We start from the raw sequence: 21,888 nt of genomic DNA, 5'->3' as shown, positions 1-21,888 counted from the left end.
TGTTTACTGTTAGTTTAGCTGTGTATATTGTGACTTCATGTGAAAGTCCTATGTTTATTTGACACTTCAGCGAATGAGGCAGTCAATCCGTTCAACTTGTGACCTCAAAGGCCTCATCCGTGTGTTTAAGGTTTCAAAGGATAAACACAACTCAATTTAGGAATTCCTATACTGTGTTATTCTTGTAGTCTAAGGCCGGCCGATCAATATTTGAGAACACGGACTAGAAGAAAATCCTCCCAAAGCAGAGAAACTGGAGAAGCAAGAGTCAAACATAGGATGTTTTCAGTTATAAGGTCTGCAGCTGCTCGTGAGACAGTGAATAAGAAACGTGTTTTCCTATTTCTGTTGGAAGTATCAAGGAATTCTCTTTAAATGTTTTCTTTGATTTTTTAAGAGATAGGAAACATTGTGCACACCTGAAAAAGGATACATTATTTAATCAATTGGAGCAAAAGACTCTGTTTATGTATCTAGCTATAAATTGCTGCCCTAACAGAAAAAGCTGCATCATCGTACCTACACAATGTTATATGGTAGATAAAAGCCTTAATGTCTACATATGTCCATAACAACTAACATTTAGAGCTCCTTCACATATGTACAGTAAGGAACAAAAAAAAAAAAGTCATACTACAGTATGTATTAGTACAAGCAAACATAAATAAGGAAAAAATAAGGACTGCTTTATATTATGATTATAAATACAAAAAAGAAGAAGATTAGGACAGTCTAGCTGCAAGGCTTTATTTGGGATTTTTAATTGGAGGTAAATTCACAACTTGGACAATGGAGTAATGTAGCTGCTGGGCAGTTATATTAAAGTTTTTGGACTCAGGCAGCTACTAGACATCAGTAGAGGAGGGGTAGCCATCTGGATGAGATGGAGGGGCTAAGTAGGCCATCTTCCCTGGGAAGGAGCTGCAGTAACCTACATTGGAGGCAGGATTTTAGAATGGAAAAGAGCCAGGTTAATGGACAGAAAAACACACATTTTGTAAAACAGAAATGTAAATAAATCTATCATCTTGCAACAATCTAAAGTTCAAAATAGCTTGTTGTTATGGGTCATCTTGATATTTCTGGTTATCTGCTATGTGGAAGTTAAAGTAGTAGTATCAGTGGATTCCCCTGCAGAAACTACATCAGAGCACAGAATAGCCAGTGTGGCTGTGTGAGGTCATACTTGTATTGATATCCTAAGTTATGGTTAAAGGGCATCACATAAATGAGCAATATTTTAATTTTACATGAGCCAGATGTTAGCTTCATGATCAGGCAGATGGTATGCAGCCTGACATCATAATTTACTTTCCTTTTTCTCTTTCTTGTCTGAGCTCACGTGTGTAGAATCAAGGGCAGGCCCTTAAAAAAGTAATTGGTATATTGGGTGAAGCATCTGTCTATCACCGTCCATGACGGGCTAACTTCAACCAATGAAATCAATGAACCACTCCAGTGAGTGATAACACCTTTTTGATCTAGAGAAGCCTTCAGTGCCGTTATTTGCTCTCCTTTCAGTGAAGAAACACTCTCCAGTTCTGATATAACTGATACTATTGCAGCATCTATGCTAAAAGTTTTAGGAGCCAAAATTGTTGTTTTGAACAAATAGTCGCCTCTCTGTCTCGTTACACCAAATTCCAGTTGCTCCTCACAGGACACTGATTGGTCCAAACCACGGTGGTTGGGACACAAACGCATTATTTGAAGCCTGACAAGATGGATTTTCCTTTTCATTTGCTTCATGATCAGGCAGATGGTATGCAGCCTGACATCATGATTTAGACTCTCCTCTTTCTCTCCTTCTTAGTCTGATCTCACGTGTATAGTATCAAGTGACAGAAATGTTTACTGTGTCTAATCAGTTGTTAGGTTTAAGTAAACATTGCTAAGAGTACATCAGACACTAATACCTGAGCTCCTCTCTTTGAACTGACAGAGGCGCAGCAGTCACAGCCAGAAGCCTCTTACTGAGAGCTGCAGGGCTCCATTGAAAGGAAACTTGAGAAGAATGACAAAATAGAAAAGTGTGAAGCGATACTAATGTAACCCTGCTTTCACAACAAACGTGCAAGTGCGACAGAGCAAAGCCGTTATTTTTAACTGCGGTAGTGGCTATCTCCTCAGCAGCTGCACAAGCCGAGAGTGCAGAGTGGCACGCTGTCCTGATTTTCCACCAGGTTATGTGGCCAAAGTTGGTCTAAATTCTAGTGATGGGCGTCAGTAATCGATCCTTCCTTGAGTACTTGCCGTTATGAGGGAACTCGAGGAGTTAATGAGGAAACTTGAGCGCTTAACTTTTTTTTGTCGTTGAATTAGAATTTGAACGTCAACATTATGAATAAAGCTTTGAATTATTCAGTTACCTAATTGTAACTGTGACAGTTTTGATTGAAAATAAGCATTATGTTTCACATATATTGTTGTGCATTGTTATTGCTGCTGACATGCTCTTTGAGATGTGTTCTAAAAATAGATTTCCCTCCATGAGGAATTGATCCCCCCTCGAGTAATTCATGCAATCACTTGACCTGGGAAAACATTACGAGTGCCCATCGCTACCTAATTGAATTTTTGAGCCCACATGTGCTGACCTCCAGGATGTGTGTTCTGGCATTGACAGGAGTTGAATCTGCAGCTCACAATGGATACAATAATGAAAATGGCTCAATGGAAAATCATATCCTTGACAAAAGCTATTATGAGTCACTAAACATGACATTGAGAGCGGCAGAAGGTTAAAAATCTGGAAAGACAAATATTAGAGGCAGGCACAGAAATGGGATTTTGCTTAACATATGTGAATGGCTTGAATGTTTTCATCAAAACAAACAGGCACAGCTGTCTAAAGTCAGAGAGCCTCTAGTTATAACTTTCTGTTTTACTCATTTGAATCCAAACATATTTTCTTGCAACAGTGGGTAACATGCTTCATCCTTCCTATTAGTTTTGCTATATCACTCCTCCCAGCCTTTTATCCACTCTGTCTTTAATCTCATGTTCAAATATATTGTGTAAGGAAGAAGTGGAATTATTTCTTCAACATATGCCTTATCTCCTTTGTTTAAAATTCCCTCAGTGAATATACCCACACACTCACTTGCAAGGTGTGAATTGTGATGGATTAATTTTTTTGGTGTTGCAGCTGCCTCAGTACCTTGTTCATCTCCAGCTCACTGCTTAATGCAGATTTATGAGAATTTCTGCTGCCAAGTTTCACACTGTAACACTGCAGTACAGCCAGTTGCCATCAAAGCATAGAATGGATATAATCTGCTTTGATTTGTTGATATCCATAATGATAATATTGAATATGAGCAGTCATTGTGGATCTTGGAAAGTAAAGTGGTAAAACAAAGAACATTAAAGATTGTGTGTATGTTTTTACATATTACGGATTGCCCCGACTGTTTGCTTAACTATACTTTTTAAAGGAAAGAACCTGGAAACCTACTGTGCTGTACTGCCAAGAGAATCGAAACTCATGAATCTGCTGTAAACAGAATGCCCACGGTTTCTATACAAATACATAACGCTTTGGAACATCATCAAATACATACAGTGATTGGAAACATTGGTTCCAAACAATGAGTTATTCAACAGAGATTTTCTTGTCTCTGACTTGTCCACAGTTACGTAAAGTAAAATGAATATCCTTCTCTTTAGGAGTGGATATTTCCCAGTTAGTTTGTTTTGAAGAGAGGTTTTGTATTAATCTCACTAATTAGTAATTCAATATTAATGTAATGTCCTTCTTTCTATTTTAGCATTTTTTCCTTCCATAATTTAGTTAAAAACCAAACAAAACAATTTTAACTAAACAAATGTGTATACATTAAGTCAATGCTTAATTTATTTGAGAGGCAAGAGTCATTCTAAAATTTCCCTCGAGATGAATAAAGTATCTATCTATCTATCTATGTAGATTCTTCTTGTTTTTATCACATTCTTTCATGTTTAAATTAATTAATAATTGACAAAGAGAGAAAAGGAACATGAAGAGGAGGAGATATGCAATGGGTCTTTGGTCAGACATGAAAAGAGATTTCTGATACAAAGGGCAAACTGAAGTAAAACTAAGACAAGCCTAGGAATCCATGAACATCCCAAGTTGACCTTTAAATGAGCTAGGCTTGCCATTGCAAATTGGCTTCGGTCTCTGCTCAGTTTTGTTTTAGGGTTTCATGGCAAATTGTTTTTCGGCATTAGGCCTAGATTAAATGATGACAACAATCAACACACTGATGACGATGTATTAAACCAGATCACAGGCTGCTATGAAAAATGGCCAAACAGGCTGCTGGCACGAACCAAGCACAACAAATTGAAATCTGGTGGAGGAACACCAAAGACAATGGCTACCTAAGTCTGACTGTCGGAGCCAAACCCATCTGGCAGCTACTGAACAAAACAAATACTTACGTAGAAAACAATGAGATTCTTATAACCCCAACATAGTTAGTACATTTGAACATTAAATCATGAAAACTTCATCATTTGCACAGTTGAGCTAAATTTCTGTGCTATATCTATCTATTGCTTAAATTGTATCTCATCTTGCTGATATTCATCTGTGTGAAACAAGACATGCTTATTTGTTTTGTCTATTAATTCAAAACCATCTTTGCAACTAAACTTCCCTGCAGTAAAGTGCATTTGTGGTTTTCAAAGATTTAGTTTGCTTCATTTGTCCTCTCGGCCACCATGTGCATCTGTTTAGCACAGTTATGTTTAAAGTCCTGTTCGCTTTAAAGTGCATCTCTAATAAGAACCATTCCTTAAATAACTTATGATTAGATTACTCATGTTCATGTACTTAGAGAAAAGGTTTGGACCCAGAATTAATCTCTGTGGCGCACTACAGTTTAACACATGGAGGCTTTTTACAATGTAACACAGAGTAGTAGTAGTAGTAGTAGTATCTAAGTAGTATTTTCAGACAAGAGCTCTGTCAGAACATAAATACAATAAATCACATGACCTTATATCCTGCCTGCGTTTGGCTGAATTTTTACATGCATTTTTTTTGTCTAACCTGTCAGTTTACAATTATCAGCAGTGATGTAAGCTCAGCATGACAAACTCTTGATTACCATATTGCCTGCTGTTTTCCCTTACTCTTTTCACATGGCCTGCACAGATCCAGAAGTGTCTGTTTTTCCTTCATCGAAAGAATACCTAGAGTGTTTAAATCATGGATGGACATAACGTGTAATTCCATGTGTTTGCAATATGCCTCGAGACAAGTGCCAGCAACCTGCAAACGAATGTCATTTTAATAGCCTGATGCATGGGAAATGTTTGAAAGCAGTCCTTCCTCTTCTATGATTGTTTGGCATGACATCCAACCTCCACATTTTTCCTCAGAACTCTAGAAAACATACGTTTTGTGTCAAATTTCAAGTCATGGCACAGTGTTCTTGACTGCTCTGAGCCAGTTCGTACCAATGGGATGGACCTGTAACAGGAATGCTGGTACCTCGTGTGTGTGTGTGTGTGTGTGTGTGTGTGTGTGTGTGTGTGTGTGTGTGTGTGTGTGTGTGTGTGTGTGTGTGTGTGTGTGTGTGTGTGTGTGTGTGTGTGTGTGTGTGTGTGTGTGTGTGTGTGTGTGTGTGTGTTTCAGTTTTGTATGGGGCCAGATGAAGTTGTTATCCTGAGGGGAAACATGCCGCCTTCATTACCAGCGAGACACATTTTATTTCCTTAATTTGACTCTCAGGCTGTCATCCGTTATTTGTAAGATTGTTGCCCTGTGTGTGTGTGTGTGTGTGTGTGCCCGCGTGCGTGCCTGCCTGTGTGTCTGTCCATATGTATTCATTGTGTGTAACGTTTGTACTGAACGTAAAGGCTAGTAAGGCGCTAGGAAGCTGTAACCACTGTTTAGGGATGTGATTTGACCTAGTGTTTAAGAATGTTACGCTAATGTTTCTTCTTTCAACTACTTACACTGGAATTTAACACACTCATTAGCGTCACATAAATGTTTGCAGCATTTCTGCATGCGTGTGGTGTGGGTGGGTGTGTGTTCAAGAAGTCTCCTTTTCCTTGTAGTGAGAGTGTAGATACAGTGTAGTAGTCGTTATCATCATCATCATCAGTAATTATCAGACGAGTTTAGTACATGTGTTAGCTTGAATAGAATAATATAATTCTTTTTATATTATAATTCTTTTTATATATAACTTTTTCTCTGACTAAGAGTCACTTAGGGATGTTTTCTCTGCAACGCTTTCCTTGTATCCCCGTCTCCTAGAAGTTAAGTGTATATAATCATTTGCAAAAGCAAATTTGTTCAGTAAGAAACGTAATGTCACATAAATTCATTTTTTTAATCAAATGTGCATTTGTAATGCATTTATATGCAAAGTCGCAAAAGGTATCTGTGCTTAACATTATGGGAATATGTACTTTGCGTCCTTCCTCTTTCTTCACCATAATCTGTCCCTCCTAGTTTGTATCCAGCATGGTAGCTTCGCTTAAGTATTCTGCCATAGTTTGAATAATTTGTTTTCATCAAATAGATTGTTATTTTCTCCTTTAAATAATTTCCCTGAATGTGTGAGTTTGCCTACTTAATGAGGAAATGCAGTGTTCAGCACCAGGGACATTAATCTCACTGGTAAAGCCCCCATTACTGTAAACTCCAGAAAATGTTGCTTGCATAAGACTTTGGCATGTTTGTCTTCTGGCCACTTGTGAATCCTCTTTAATTCTTCTCTTTTTTCCACTTGGAGCATATGGCTTGTGGGATTGTGTTGGACCTTGTCAGGAGCCATCTATCACTCCATGGTGTCCTGCTGAGTTGGAGATTCACAGTGCGGCTCTCAGCCCTCAAAATCGGAAAAACAAGAGCGAGAGGGAACAAAGTTGGATTAAGAGAGAGGGCAGGGAAAGGGGGATTAAAGGAGTGAGAAGTTAAATAACAGCAACATACATGGGGGGAAAAGCGCAGGTGTAAAAAGAGCAAAGAAAGAACAAAATATAAAGATGAGTAAAACATGTTTCCTCATATAAGACCAACAAAGAGTGTTTTCAGGTTTTTTCTGAACCAATCTTTTTACCTTCCCAGCCAGCTCTGGCAGTTCAGACCCGTCGACACCTGAGGTGTAAAACTGCCTTCAAGGTTGAGCAAAGCTATAAGTGCTCAGGGTTCAGTAGCTTCACACTAGTTAGACTCGCCAACAGCCTCAGAGCACAAATAACATCTTCAGAGCTCTCTAAAGAAAACATCTTAAAAAAAAGGGTGTTTCCAAAAAAACTTTCATAAGCCACTAACTTTGAAATTTGCGTCAACTTCTGGTAAACTCAAACAGATGGAAAACAGAAAAATGCATGTTTCATATGTATTATATAAAAAGTGCATATTTCTAAATGTGACTGACCACTTTTATTGTTTGTGGTGTATTTATATTTCAATAGATTAAAAATATTCTCGGTTGCATTTATATCAAATCTGATTTCTTTTTATTGACAAAAACAACAACATACAAAACTCTTGTAAGGGAAAGAAAATAGACATGAGTAGATCCAATACAAATGTTGTAAATGTACAAGTAAGAATTACCTAAGCAAAAAAAGACAAAATCAAAACAAAAAGGGGGGAATTACTTAAAAATTCACAAGTCAAAAGCAAAAAGGGTGGAGAAAATAAAATCAACATTTAGGAGCGGCACACAAGGGAATCAATCAGATTTTCTCTAACACTGTATTAAACAGCTTTTACATAGTTTTCTCTGTAAATTCAACAAAGAAAGAAACCCACAATAATTGAGAAAAAATGTCCTTCCTTGTTGAAGGGATGTGAAAAAGACTAAAGCTCTACCTGCTCCAGAGGCATTGCTCCTGGCTGTGACTGACCTCTGACCCGACACATAATGTATGAGCCTCAGAGGGATTTCTGAAGAAGCTACTCCGTCATTATTCTGTGTGTGAGATGGTGTCTGAAGAGCTCTGAAAACAGCTGTATGTTACAACTGAAAGTTAAAATGATTTCAATGAGCATGAGACACATTACTTACAAAGAGATGTTTTTGTCCTCTAGTATCTGCTGTGTCACCATAGGGTCTTGGGTCTTGAAGATAGAGATGATTAATTCAGACAGAATATTAATGAGGTGAGGATGGATGACAGATGGAAAAAGTGGCCTTAATAATGCCATAGTAACCTGTATGTTCCTCACCACAGCTGCATTTAAGCTCAAATGAAGGACAAAAACATTTTTCCTCCACTAACTAAAATCGGTGCCTCACAAGTCATGTTTCCATCTAATTGTCAAGCGAATTTTAAGCAAACTTTTAAAATGTCGTGAAAAAAAGAAAACGCAAATTAGAAGAACTTGTTTACGAATAAACTAGACTACGCAAAGCGTAGTTTCGTCACAAGTTGACGTTACGCATTGTTGTAGATTGCAGACCGGTTTTGCTAAATCAGAGAGTTTGGAAGCTAAGTTTTTTGGCTAAATGGAGAGAGGTAGCATTGTACAAGTTGGCCACTGTGCAGAATACAGGGTTGTGGCAGAGACCTTTGGTGTCAGTAAGACAACTGTACACCACTGTGTAAGGGGCCATACGATTCAAGCGGTTGAACCAATTCGTCAGTTTACCCCACAAGCAACATCTCGTGACACATCTGCACGGCTTCTTTGTTGGCACTGGGTGATCTGTTACAGAACCATATTGGTTCAGTGTTTTGCACATAATTGCACATAATTTCCACATTTAGTGAATGCTGCTGCTCGTAATGAAGTGCTTCTGATTCAAAAAGATCATGATCGACATGCATTATTCAGTCTGGCCAAACGACTATTTGGCAGTTTGCAAATCGAAGAAATTCACACATTTATTCTCTCAAATTCCTCTCATGCAAGATGCAAGATCATGCACAGGAAGCACATAGCTAACTAGTGAATAAAGCTGCATACATTATCTCAAATAATGCACATGGTGGAGATACCGAGTCTAATTACCTGTAAGCTTTATCAGCAGGTATTGTATTGAATTGTATTCTTGCTCACCCCTAACGTTAAACTTTGAATGCAGCATCCAAATAACAAACAACCCTGGTATCCAAACAACATAATCCAGAGTTCCAGGAAAAATCTGAAATGTAAAGTCTTAAAGTGAAACTGACCTTGTGGCAGACATGTCTCCTTTTTTTTTGCTTTTCCGTTTGTTTTAAAAGATACTGATTACTGAACAGCTTTAGGTAGTAACTGATTACAGTGCGGCTTTTTATTTACACTTGTTTGTGTCAGATGAAAAAAATTTTGTAAACTGAAGGGAGAGAAGCATGATGGGCTCTGTGTTTTTTTCGGTCAGACAGAGTGTTGAATAGGTCTTTAATTCAGAACCCGTACCTCTGTCAGAGCCTGGGTATTTGTTTGTAAATCTTAAAAAGTAAGAAGAAACCGGACACATATGGAAGCCAGTTTAGGCTTGGCTGTTAGGATGGTAACCTACTTTTACTGAGACAAACAACAGATAGCGGTTTGGCTACATCTGAAGATCAGTCACCTCCAAAAAGTTTATTAGCTCATTAGAGGGTAATGGAAGCTTAATGTTAGATGTGTGACCAAATTGTTTTCTTTCTCATTTGCCAACGTTTCTCTTTGTTTCTGTTTTTGTTAATTGGTTTAAGTATCCAGTAATTGGTGCCTTGGGTTTTTATTTGGAGATTTTATTAGATGCCGGCTGATGTATGGTTACAAGATGACAGAGAAAATATGTAAACTATTTTATGGGCTTTCATCACTTAAGCAGTGCAACACATTTAAAACATATTAAATATGTGTCTTAACTGTAATATACAGCTGTTTATGTGTTGTAAAGACATAAAGAAGATAGGAAGAAAAGATGGAAGAAGGAAAGAAATAACTGACTCATGACTGGTACGCATGCACTGAGGGACCTCTTATAGCTGGTTGCCCTCCAAGCGCTTTTATTCTGAAACTGTGTTGTGTGCGACACAGCACTATGTTATTGAAGGAATTTTATGAGTCTATAAGTGTGTAATGAAATTTTCCTCGGTCAGAGGAGTGAAGCACGGAAAGGAAAAGTGGAATTGAATTTTCGATGGTATTTTCCTCAGACCTGCATTCCCTAAGGGAATTTACAGGACTGCTTGCAGTGGCCCAGGCAAGAGGAGGCCAAGTGAAACCTTTCCCTGAGATTTTGAACCTCTGCTTTGAATGGCAGGAGCCGACACCTCTAACCAGGAGCAGATGTTTGGCTTGACTTGGCTTGGCTTGGCCTGGTCCTTCCCCTGGCAGAGTAGGAAACCCAGGGTCTGATGAAGCCAGTATGCCCTACTCGCAATGCTAATAGCTTGGCTCTCCATCACTTGTTCTCTCCTTGGTGAACTCCACTGCCTTCAAAACAGAAGAGAGCCAATCCAAGGAGAACTCCTTCACATTCACACCAACATCAGCATCTCAACACTAAAGTGATGCTGCAGGTGATAACGTTGTAGTGTTGGACAACTGATTGATTTATCATAATTTTCTTCTAAGTCTATTGTGAGCTACTGTTGTGTAGCATTCAGGTGTAATTAAACCAGGAGTTTCAAAATAAGAGATGTTTTGCAGCAGGCACACTCTGGCAAAGTACATCACATTTTACAAGTTAAATTTATGAAAATAAGAGTGAATCAAAATGAAAAAACAAGAAAAATGTTATTTATTATTTTGCTTTCAGACTTAGATTTGTCAAGGGTGACCTAAGTAGCAAATGAGTGCTCTCTAATCCAAGGTCTTCATACACATTTATTTGTAAATGATAATAAAAAACAGAGAGCACCATTATATAAAAATGTTGAATAATCCACAGGGTTAAGGTGATTCAGATTTTTTTGTTAACAAATTGAATACAGTTCTCTTCTGTGTTAAATAGTGTTTTATAGTAGACATTGAATATTATTACAGGACAGTTTCCTTTTCATCTTCTAAAACGTCTGCTGAGGGTCTTATCCTCTCAACATGAAACATTTTTTAAATCCTCCAAATGTAACCTAAACATCTTACTCTTACCAGATGTGAACCAGTTCCTCTGCACTGATTTAAAACCCTTTAAAAATGGTATCTCAGTCTGTATAAAGAGGCTCATACATACATATTCCTGGTGTCACCTGCAATTCTTTTGTTTACTCCTTTTACAAATTTGCCAAATGTCTATGTTACACTTGTAGTCTGTGCTTTAGTCAGAGAGCAAATTATTGTGCTTCATTTTCAGCATTGCCAAGTGATATAACATAACATAAGGAGATAAATTATTATACAGTAACTTCTCACCCTCAGTGCAGATTGATCCAAACTACTGTGGAATGTTAACAAATACAGAACCACCATCATCATACCATTAATCTTGGATTTTTTTTCTATATAACTTTTTTAAACCTAATCTATGAGACTGACAAAACGTGTAATCTAACAAAAAAGCACTACATTGGTATTATTAGTTAGACTTTTTTTTGGGAGGGGGCGGGGGGGGTGTCATGGGTACATTATTGTCTAAATTGTGCAAAAAAAAATCAGTGAAACACATAAATACTGTGTTTATTCAGATATATGAAGTTGCAGTAACGATTTGACAGATCAGTTTATTTTTCCCACACGGGTGTAAATGGATTGGTATTTATTTGTAAAACTGAAAGAATTTGTGTGGATTTGCTTTCAAACCTTTTAGCATACAGTATGGTTTTTGCATCAGTTGAAAGCATCACCGCAAAGCACTGACGCACAATGTGATTTTTCCAAACATCCAAGCACACTAATTGACCAAAACACAATAATTAAAACAAATCAAAATCTCACTTGCGTGCAAACCTCTGCCAACATGTTTTATTGAAGATGAAAAGCAGAAATAGTGAGAAAATATGGAAATGGACTCCGATTCTTATAATGCAGCTTTATGTGCTCGACAGACAGGATCAGGAAAACTCAGCAGGACTCAAGACTGACGAAGACAGTTTTGAGACTTTGGGAGATATTTGTTAAGGTGAATGGTCCCATTCTCTGTCTCCATAAACATATGGCAGGAATATCCATCACAGTGCTGGGACAAATCCCAGCTTTGTCTTTGCAGAAACTCAAATGGGACTTAAAAGTTAAGAGTTATTGGAAGCGAGACTGTCGGACTGGCTGAGGCACGTGCCCCCTGTAGTGTGGCCTATACTGGCCAGCATTTTGGAGAGGATTGATGTGATGATTCTTTTTCTTTTTCTTTTTCTTTTTCTTTTTCTTTTTCTTTTTCTTTTTCTTTTTCTTTTTCTTTTTGCACGAGCTGCATTGCTGTAGCACCAAATCATTATTTTACCACCGTAATGATAAAGTAATAGGGTCACTTAAAATGAAAATCACTAATTTAAAGCCTTCAAAACTTTTCTTTGATTGCAAAATTAGCAGCTTTGCATTGATAGGTCAAGCTTTTACAAGGATTTATTGCATTGCAGATAGAGCAGGGCAATATATTGATATTCTATCGATATCGTGATATGAGGCTAGATATCGTCTTAGATTTTGGATATCGTAATATGACACAAGTGTTGTCTTTTCCTGGTTTTAAAGGCTGCATTACAGTAAAGTGATGTCATTTTCTGAACTTACCAGACTGTTCTATTATTTGCCTTTACCCACTTAGTCATTATATCCACATTACAGATGATTATTTATCAAAAATCTCATTGTGTAAATATTTTGTGAAAGCACCAAAAGTTAACCCTACAATATCGTTGCTGTATCAATATTGAGGTATTTGGTCAAAAATATTGTGATATTTGATTTTCTCTATATCGCCCAGCCCCAATAGCAGATGCATCAGAAAAATGTGAATTTCAAATAAGTTATAAATTAAGTAAACATGTAAAATAGGCAGATTTTTATATTTAAGGGACCGTGCATTACATAAATTTTTTCCTTGGCTTAAAGCCATTGGCAAACGTTTGGTCACGTTTGGTTTAACAGGTATTATCAGAGAATAACTATGAAAATATTACATACATTTATAAAATAGCATTCCATCATTCATTCAATTTAATTTGATTAGGTAATTATAAGTCATTATATTCAAATTACAAAATAACAAATAGTTTAAGTAGTCAGTGTGGTCAATGCACTAGATAGTAGCATTCTTAAAACATTTTGTAACTTTTCCCATCATCTGTTATTATAAATGTATAATTATATATACAACTGTTGTAATGCTAGCTGGTGATTCTGTAACTGTTTAATCTGGCTCTGCTCTGTTAGCTGAAGACAGAACCTTCAGTTTAACTGAAGCATAAGTAATGTGTGTGGATATGGTATGAGAGTGGAAGATGATTGCTGTGATTATGGTGATTATTCTAGTAGTGAAAGGGAGTCTGGGACACCATGTGTTTGCTTTGCTGCCCTGCTTGAGATCTGGTCTTTATAACCCTCATCCATCACATGGCCTGGGATCAAAGATAGCCTACTTGAGCTGGGAATGTAGCAGATGTCCTAAATACCCTATAAACAAATTGTTTGCCAGTCTTGCGATTTTTGAACATGATGAATTTCAAGGTGTTAAAAGAGGCATTTGTTAAGAACCTAAACATGTTTTTTTTTTCCTGTGGATCATTAATCGGTGATCTGCAGGTGTTTCGTGGGAAGGCCTGCAGATATTGTTTTAAATCCAAACTCTTTGATAGTTCAGGGGCAGTGAAGCCCTGGGCTACTCACCCTCTTGTTTCACTTTGTCTGCCCGCAGGAGTCTTGTTTCTCTGCAATTACAGAGCAATCAGAGCTCAATTACAGCATCAGCAGAGGTGTGTGATGAGATGGCTAAACGGATTAGAGGTGGAAGCTTTACAAATGCCCTCTTTGGAGGCGACTGTCACTAATCTCTGGTAGTAAAAATGTCAGGTGTGGCTCTCACTTCCCTATATTTAATAGCTCTACCTTAAACAAAGTAACATTAATGTCTGATACACAAATCACATTTTATGTGTTCAAAGAGATGCTGCGAATACCTAACTACTAAGAACACATATTGTTCAAACACAATCTGTTGGACTTCAGGCTGTTCTTTTACATGTATATGGCCTACAATATATTTTTCTTATTAAGTGTTTAAGAGCCTTCTCTTTACATCAAGTTTAGCCTGTAACGTTGTTGAAAAGCTTAAAAGCTTGCTTAAAAATGATGCTGATGAGATTGTTGAGAGTGAACCGAAGGACTAAAGTCCAAAGCAAAACAGTAAGCTGAAAGATGCTATATAGCTCTGTAAAGCTGAGAGCAACTGCAGAGTTGGTGATAATTCTTTGTGGGTTTGTCCTTAATCCATTGTTGACATAAAATATAAATAGGTGCAGCTTTAAAAAAATTCAGTTTAGGGCGCCCGGATAGCCTAGTTGGTAGAGCGGGCGCCCATATATAGCAGTTTACTCCTCGACGCAGCAGGCCCGGGTTCGACTCCGACCTGCGGCCCTTTGCTGCATGTCATTCCCCCTCTCTCCCCTTTCATGTTTTCTGCTGTCCTGTCAAAATAAAGGCTGAAAATGCTCAAAAAAATCTGTCTCCCAAAATACTGTCTCATCCCCCTTATGCCGGGTTGGTGCAAAATAAAGGCTGAAAATGCTCAAAAAAATCTTAAAAAAACCAAAATACTGTCTCATCCCCGTTATGCCGGCTGGTGCATAGGAGAGCAATAAAGTCCCTCCACGTCCTTCTGTCTTATAAAATAAAATAAAAACACTGTCCTTTAGCTTTTAAGCTACAGTTACACAAGTTTGTTTACATTGTCAGTCAGAGGCTTGAATGCTTAAGGAGCATTTCTGACGTATCTCAAAAGACCTTTTTTTGTTAACTTCCTTTCAATAATTAGATGATATGACGGTAACTTTCAAAATCACTTTGACAAAGACTTGTTTGCCTTAGATAGAGATGAACCTTTAGTTAGATTCACAAGTTACTAAACAGCCTGCCAGTTTATAATAACAGGATGATTCATAAACAGGTTCCTTCTCCTTTGGATGTGTTTGGTTGTGGTTTTTAGGTAGCTGCATAATGCAAACAAAGTGAAGATACAACATGGTGATGTTTCTCTCCTGGGAAACTTCCACACACCTTGTTTCTTTACAAGCCAAACACAGTGAGATCATTAGAATCTAAAAAGCGTACTTTTCTCATTAGGGAGTGATAGACTGTGAGCATTGCCAAACAGATGTGAAAACCACTCACACCCCATACACATTTCCCTCACACCCTGTTCCCCTAACAAGTGGTTTGAGTTACATGGCTCAAAGCCAAAGAAAGGCAGTTGATGTTATTTTGTCCACTTCTGTGTCTTTGATTTGTTGTCTACTGCCGTCTGTTGCCTAGTCGGAAGCACACACACACACACACACACACACACACACACACACACACACACACACACACACACACACACACACACACACACACACACACACACACAGAGAGAACTTCTCCAAACAGCTCTATTGTAGTCCAGCCTTTACTTTCGTGACAAACGTGCATCACTTTGTAACACGTTATAATGCTCGCCTAGCTGCTAGCATGGCAGGCCCTCATAATCTGCTTCTGACTAGCTAGTAGTCCTTACCTAGCTACTGCGAATGCGCAACTCCCAACAAAGATGGAACAGAAGTGAGACGTCTCACTCTGTAGCTAAAACGGAGAGCTCAGGATGAAAAGAGGAGCTGCAGCAATGTGCAGTACAACAAAAATATGGCGTTTTAAAAAAAAATGTAACCATGTAAACCTATACTGATATAACCTCTAAATACAATTATGAACCTGAAAATGAGCATAATATGAGCACTTTAACATACCACTCATCTTACTCACCAGCTCTGTCGATTTGCTCTGCATCTCCTTATACTGGGTACACAGAAGAGGGCCACACGCAAGTCTAGTCACAGAAAATTCACAGATTGAGGTAATCTCTCTCTCACACTCTTGTTTCCACACACACGCGCACACACACACACACACACACACACACACACACACACACACACACACACACACACAGGTCCCCCTTTACTAACAGAATTGAAAACAGGTGCCCATCACATATCTAGCGTTCTTCCAAAATACAAAAGTGGTTTGACCTGAATGGTTTCACTGGAGTGGAGCCATCCTGTATGAAAGAAGAATCCATGTGGAGATGTATGTGTGTAAACATGGAGGCGTTGGGTTCTGTGCAACACGCTGGTGGAGCAGACTCACAATATATTGGAACCACATTTCTCCCTCTGCTCAACCCTAACATGCAGTGTCAAGTTAACATCAGGATAAGTCGTAGATGCACCATGTGAACATACCAAACCACCGCATTGAATAGCTTTTGATACAGTGTCTGTAACAGTATACTGGTCTGGCTTTGACCGATATGGACGAGTGATCAAACTGCATCGATAGCAGTTCTTAAACTTTTGACGATCTTTTTTAAAAATTGCAAATTGGAAACGTCAATCTTGAGATGACCTTCAGTCACAGTGTCTTTTTGTGCAGCCACAGAGGATCTGGTTAGTGTAAAAAGGAACTGGGCCAATGAGAAACAGAAGGCAGAGAGTTGCTAGTGGAATCAATGGAGCTGCTGGAGGAAAGTGGTTGAAGCCATGATGGAGGAGCTGATGATAAATGTGCCACACTTGGGTTTTCCCGGATATTTTAGCAGTTCAATTCCAAGTGTTTCATGACAGGTTAAGTTTGTCTGCGACCGCACTGGTGTGTGTTAAGTATAAATGTAAAATTACTCTTCAAATCATCTGGTAAAACCTTAAATAATGTCATCAACAATTGTTCCAAGCATGTTGAGAACAATTTGATTGATGGACAGTCTGAGATTAGCCGTTTACGCCATGCTTTCCCCACCTAGGTCACAATGCACATTTAATATCTGCGCGTGTTCACTGCCCACTTCAAGATGACATAATGTGAGTTGTTACAGCTGACATCTTACCCAAGCATCTATGCTCTTAAATGGTGTTGTGTCATGGACATGTTTTTTATGTCAGAATCACAATTTTAATTAACAGTGAATGAAATAATTATAAAAAGAAATTCAATAATTATCGCAAAAGTCTGTATTTTGAGGTATGTTTTGAGCAGTGTCTGAGTGACTGTGGACGCATGCATTGTAAGAGCTCTGGAATCTTGACTGCAACATGTGCATCTTCAGATATGGAAAAACACATTGTATTCATAAACAGGAGGAAAAAAAAGGCTCAGAATTAATTTCTCTAAACAGCCTTCTCCCCTGTCTGCACATGTCTCTTGAGGATTCAGTTTTGATTTGGCTTTAAAAGCAAGCCAGAACTTAGCTCAAGTGTGTGTGTGTGTGTGTGTGTGTGTGTGTGTGTGTGTGTGTGTGTGTGTGTGTGTGTGTGTGTGTGTGTGTGTGTGTGTGTGTGTGTGTGTGTGTGTGTGTGTGTGTGTGTGTTTTGATCGTTCCTGACTTAGGCTAACTTCAGGACATATTAGACTAAAGACCAGTTAATTGCGGACAAAAGATGCGTCCCCAATTGGGTAAAAAGCTGACTTGTGGGTCAGTGGTTAAGGTTAGGGTAAGGGTTAGTCTCCAGGAAATAAATGGAAGTTTATGTAATGTCCCCAAAAGTAACCTAAGTAAATGTGTGTGTTTGCGTACGTGTGTGTTTGTGCAAGTGTGCGTACTTGTATGTTCCAAGCTGACTTTGATGGGACTAAACATGCAGTAAGCTGCATCTGGAAGCAAGTCATTACATTTCCGTATTGAATGAAACCAGAGACAAACAACAAAGTTTTTGCTTTGAGACAAAAGTGATGGGGAGTGTAGGAATATATCCACATTTCTAAACTTAGATTTTAAATTGTTTTTACAAATCATCTGAATTAGAATTTAAGGGAGGAAGTGTAAGAAGATGCTGTTTGTTCCCTCTGCATAGCTGGAGGTTGCGTTCACTTTCCTCTCTGTATACAGGGATATTTCACTAAGCAAGCTTGGATGTATGCCAGTTGAATTCTTAATGTAATTTGTGCATACAGCTAAACCTGGTCGAGAGCAGGTTTAACATGACTAAGCCAGACTTATTCCCTCTCATTAATTAAGAACTGTACGCTATTGCTGTTGACTGATGAAATAGAATATGTATTTTATCACTGTAGATTTAAATATATTTTTCTTTAATTCAAGAAATCACTTTTATTTAAATACTTTTATTTCTGTTTTAAATAGAAAATCGTAAATTCAGCCCCTTACATTTTAGTTTAAGCATTTACGCATTTAAGCAATCTTTACAAATGAGGTACATTCCATGCCACAGGAGATTAACAAGAAGCCATTAAGAACTGACTTTATAGCGAGGTAAAAAACAAATCCCTGACAAAAAAAGATCTTGCTTCAAATATTAAATTTTGAAATGTTTGGCCTGCCTCCCTTTTTCTGGCAACTTTGTGAAATGAAATATAAATGCATGAAATGTAAGTGGACTGATGCAGTTGACAGTTGGCAGATTTACAACACAGCATTACGGCACAGAGTTTCACTGTGGTTTACTGTCTGTAACAATTTTAAAATGTGTTGACCTCTTCTCAACCTGCTTTTCATAACTTAGTTAAGTGAAGCCTTTTTTCAATCTGAAGACTTTCCAAAGATCCCCAAAGCAGGTCTGTCTCATAATAAGTAACGGCACACAATTGAGGTTATATGATTAAATAATTCTTGCAGCTTAAAAACAAATCATCGTAATTTAAAACTGCACCAGAAGAAACTGTCATGTAAAAATACACCTGTCTTGTCCGATGACAGTAACTCACTAAACGTGCAGCTAAAGAGAAAAGACTTATTTCATTGGAAACTTCAGATGGGTGTCTGGTTCATGTGGGTGGTATATAAACCAGCAAACACTGTTTGTGTGAGTGCATACAGGCCCAGTGTACATAGACATATGTGTACCTCAGTGTTTGAGGGAATATGCAGAGCTGCAGAAATGAGGCATAGCACTGACTGATGCTGCCGGCCTCTCTGCTTCACAGAACTGGCTTTTCTATCAGATAGACAGCTTGACAATATCCAGACCCCACTCTTTCCGCTGCACACAAACACACAAAGGCACGCCAACACACAGACACATACACACACATGCATGCACACACTGTTTTTCTGGGTTTGTTCTGCTTGTTTCTGGCGGGACTGTTTGTAAGATAAAAGGGAAGTTTGTAGCTGAGTGAGTACAGTAAAGTCTGACCTCTTAGACAGGCTTTCATTGTCTTATGTATAATTGTGAATTTTGAGACCAGTTTTAAAACATATTACAACATAAGAAACTCATTCTTAAAAAAAACCACCAAACTGAATAATGATGTTCAAAAAAGAAGAACGGTCCAAGGCACTCTTCTGGCAAAAAGTTAAAAAGCCTTTATTTAGATTTCTATTTCACCATGAAATTACTTGTACATGTTGTAAAATAGAGCTTAGTAACAACCCACGTGTAGCGGCACAAACAGCCTTCTTCAGGGTGAAAATCGATGCTGTTGACTCAGAGATTATTCAGTGTCATTGGGATGAGCACCATTTATTACTGGCTTGATTCTTCAAACAGACGTAAATGCAATTTCATGTTGGATTGATTGTCTATGTCTGTGTTTGTGAGACACTATATCATTTGGGAGAGTTATTGTCCAATAACGTTAAGTGCTGCTATTTCACTCTAAATTCACCATTTGCCACGGTATTTAATTGAATCATGCTACATTTCTTCTTTTCTGCATTACACAGATGTGATAATAATAGCTCACTTACACAAAGACACACACAGTATGCGTGCGTGTGCATACACACACAGATTCAGAGTGTCTTGGTAATGTCATTACTTTCGTCTGACTGAGATCACAGATTCGTAGCTTCAGGGCTTTCTAGTGTCTGCATAGGAGCTCTTTCATGTTTGGCCTCAGTGATCTGTAGATTTCCTGACACCAGGAGGGTGAATCTACCCAGCATCCTTTACTCTTTGGAATAAAGCATATGATGCCCTGCTCTTGTCAGGCGATAAACAAGAGCTTCCTCTTCGGGCTAGTAGCTGTTGTAAGTGTGTGCATCCGAAACAGAAACTGGCTAACTGAAGATTAGCCACCATTAAAAGGATAGACTGTTCCCAGGGAATTTTACTACTGTTTGTCCTGTTTCCCTAGATTTAGACAATTTCTTGGTTAGCTGTAGCTTAGCTAAAATATGCACCAGCTCCTCTGAGTAATAGGGAGAGCTAAAAGTGATGTCTTCAAATGTCTTGTTTTGTCCAACCAAATGCCCAAATTCCAAACATATTAAATTTACTGCTGCCATTTGAGAAGCTTCAACCAGAAGATTTTTTTCACTAGTTTTGCTTTAATAATGACTTAAACAATTAATTATATTTATATGAAATTGATAAGATGATAATTAAATCATATTAATTATCATCATTTCAGCTCCATCTACTACATATAACAATTGATATATAGCCTTTAAATTAATTGATGTTAACAAAAAAATTAAATAATTTAACTTCTGATCCACTTCCTGCTTACAAGCACTACCTTTGACCTCATCATTCAACATACCTTGAAGTTGCAAAGAAAGAAGAAAGCTTGCTATGAGTTTGTCTGCCGCTGGTTATCAATAGTAAAATTCTCCAGAAACCAAACACATAAACACGTAGTACGTATACGTATTTATTTGATCTTACATACCGCCTTTATAAACACCTTCTAGCAGAGAAACAATATTTTAAGCTACTTGGGGCATCTCATGATGCCTTTATGATGTGTGTGCAGGGCTGCTAGCTGTGTCTTGGAGCGTGGCTGGTCGCTTTTCTGCTCAGATCTCAGGTGAGGAAAGGCCTGGAATCACTCATCCTGACAGCCACATCTGGCGTTACTTTTTCTGTCCTGCTGCCCTCAACTCTGCTCCTGCAAACAGACACCACTCTAATTTAACCACAGAGGAAAGGAGTTATGATAATAGCAGTTATGATAATAACGTTATTGGTGGTTGTTAATGAGATGGAGAACAGACAGTTTACACAAGAGACATACACTCCCGAAGAGCGCTGTGTGTAATACAACCATTGTTACTGCTGGCATTTTCTTTTGTTTTCAGGCTTTGTCCTGCCGTTGCTGGAAAGCGAATGAATGCCAGGTGCAACAAGCAATCTTTCTGTTCTCTCTATTTGCTCCGTGGATTATACATAACCACTGCTCTATTGGAAATAAAGGCTTACAGTAAATGCTGAATAAAAAAAAAATTCGCGCTGAAACTTGACTTAATAAGCATTGTTCAGTGTTCCAATGTATTCTGACTCTGACTTAAAGCCAGACGTTTGTATCTCTCACATCCATTTATTAAATATTATAATATTAGAGAACCTTGCACCTTTCATATGAAGAATAAGAATCCAGAAGAATAACCTCATGTGCACCCTGGTCTGCTCTGCTTTTGTCTTCATTCCACGTTGTCAAGCTCAGCTGGTGCCAAACCCACAGCTGAGGGCAAATTCTAGCCTGAACCAGACCGGCACACAGTTTTCATCTGTTTCCTGTTGTACCTAGGAAGTAAGGGTCAGATGTCAGGGTAATATTTACGTTAATGGAACGACTCTAAACAGATTAAATTTCAAAACAAGAGCCTGAGGTATCCAGGAGCGGCCTGCAGTCTTACATTAAAATATAAACAAACAATTTTGGTACTCATATCACCATATGCCAGCGTCTGTGGTAGGGCCCTCCTCCGATACTGCCTAGTAAGAATAATGTGCTTTGAAGGAGACAGCAGACATAAACGTGAGTGAGTAGTCAGCCGCAGAGGAACAGAACGATCCTGTGTTCGCAGCTTTGAGGAGTGAATCACCGCAGGAGTCCATGATGGGAAAGTCAGTCTTTCTGGATTC

General features: G+C 38.3%; 1 protein-coding gene across 2 annotated transcripts in view; it reads left to right on the top strand.

The window, feature by feature from the left end:
- The window catches only part of hpse2 (heparanase 2), a 54,236-nt gene that overhangs the window by 7,163 nt on the left and 25,185 nt on the right, over window positions 1–21,888 (top strand). The gene's annotated exons all lie outside the window — the stretch shown is intronic.

This window comes from Perca flavescens, chromosome 17 (assembly GCF_004354835.1).
Source record: "Perca flavescens isolate YP-PL-M2 chromosome 17, PFLA_1.0, whole genome shotgun sequence".
Classification (NCBI taxonomy): Eukaryota; Metazoa; Chordata; class Actinopteri; order Perciformes; family Percidae; genus Perca; species Perca flavescens.
Note: the sequence above shows the minus strand (reverse complement) of the source record. Positions and strands in the feature narration are given on the sequence as shown.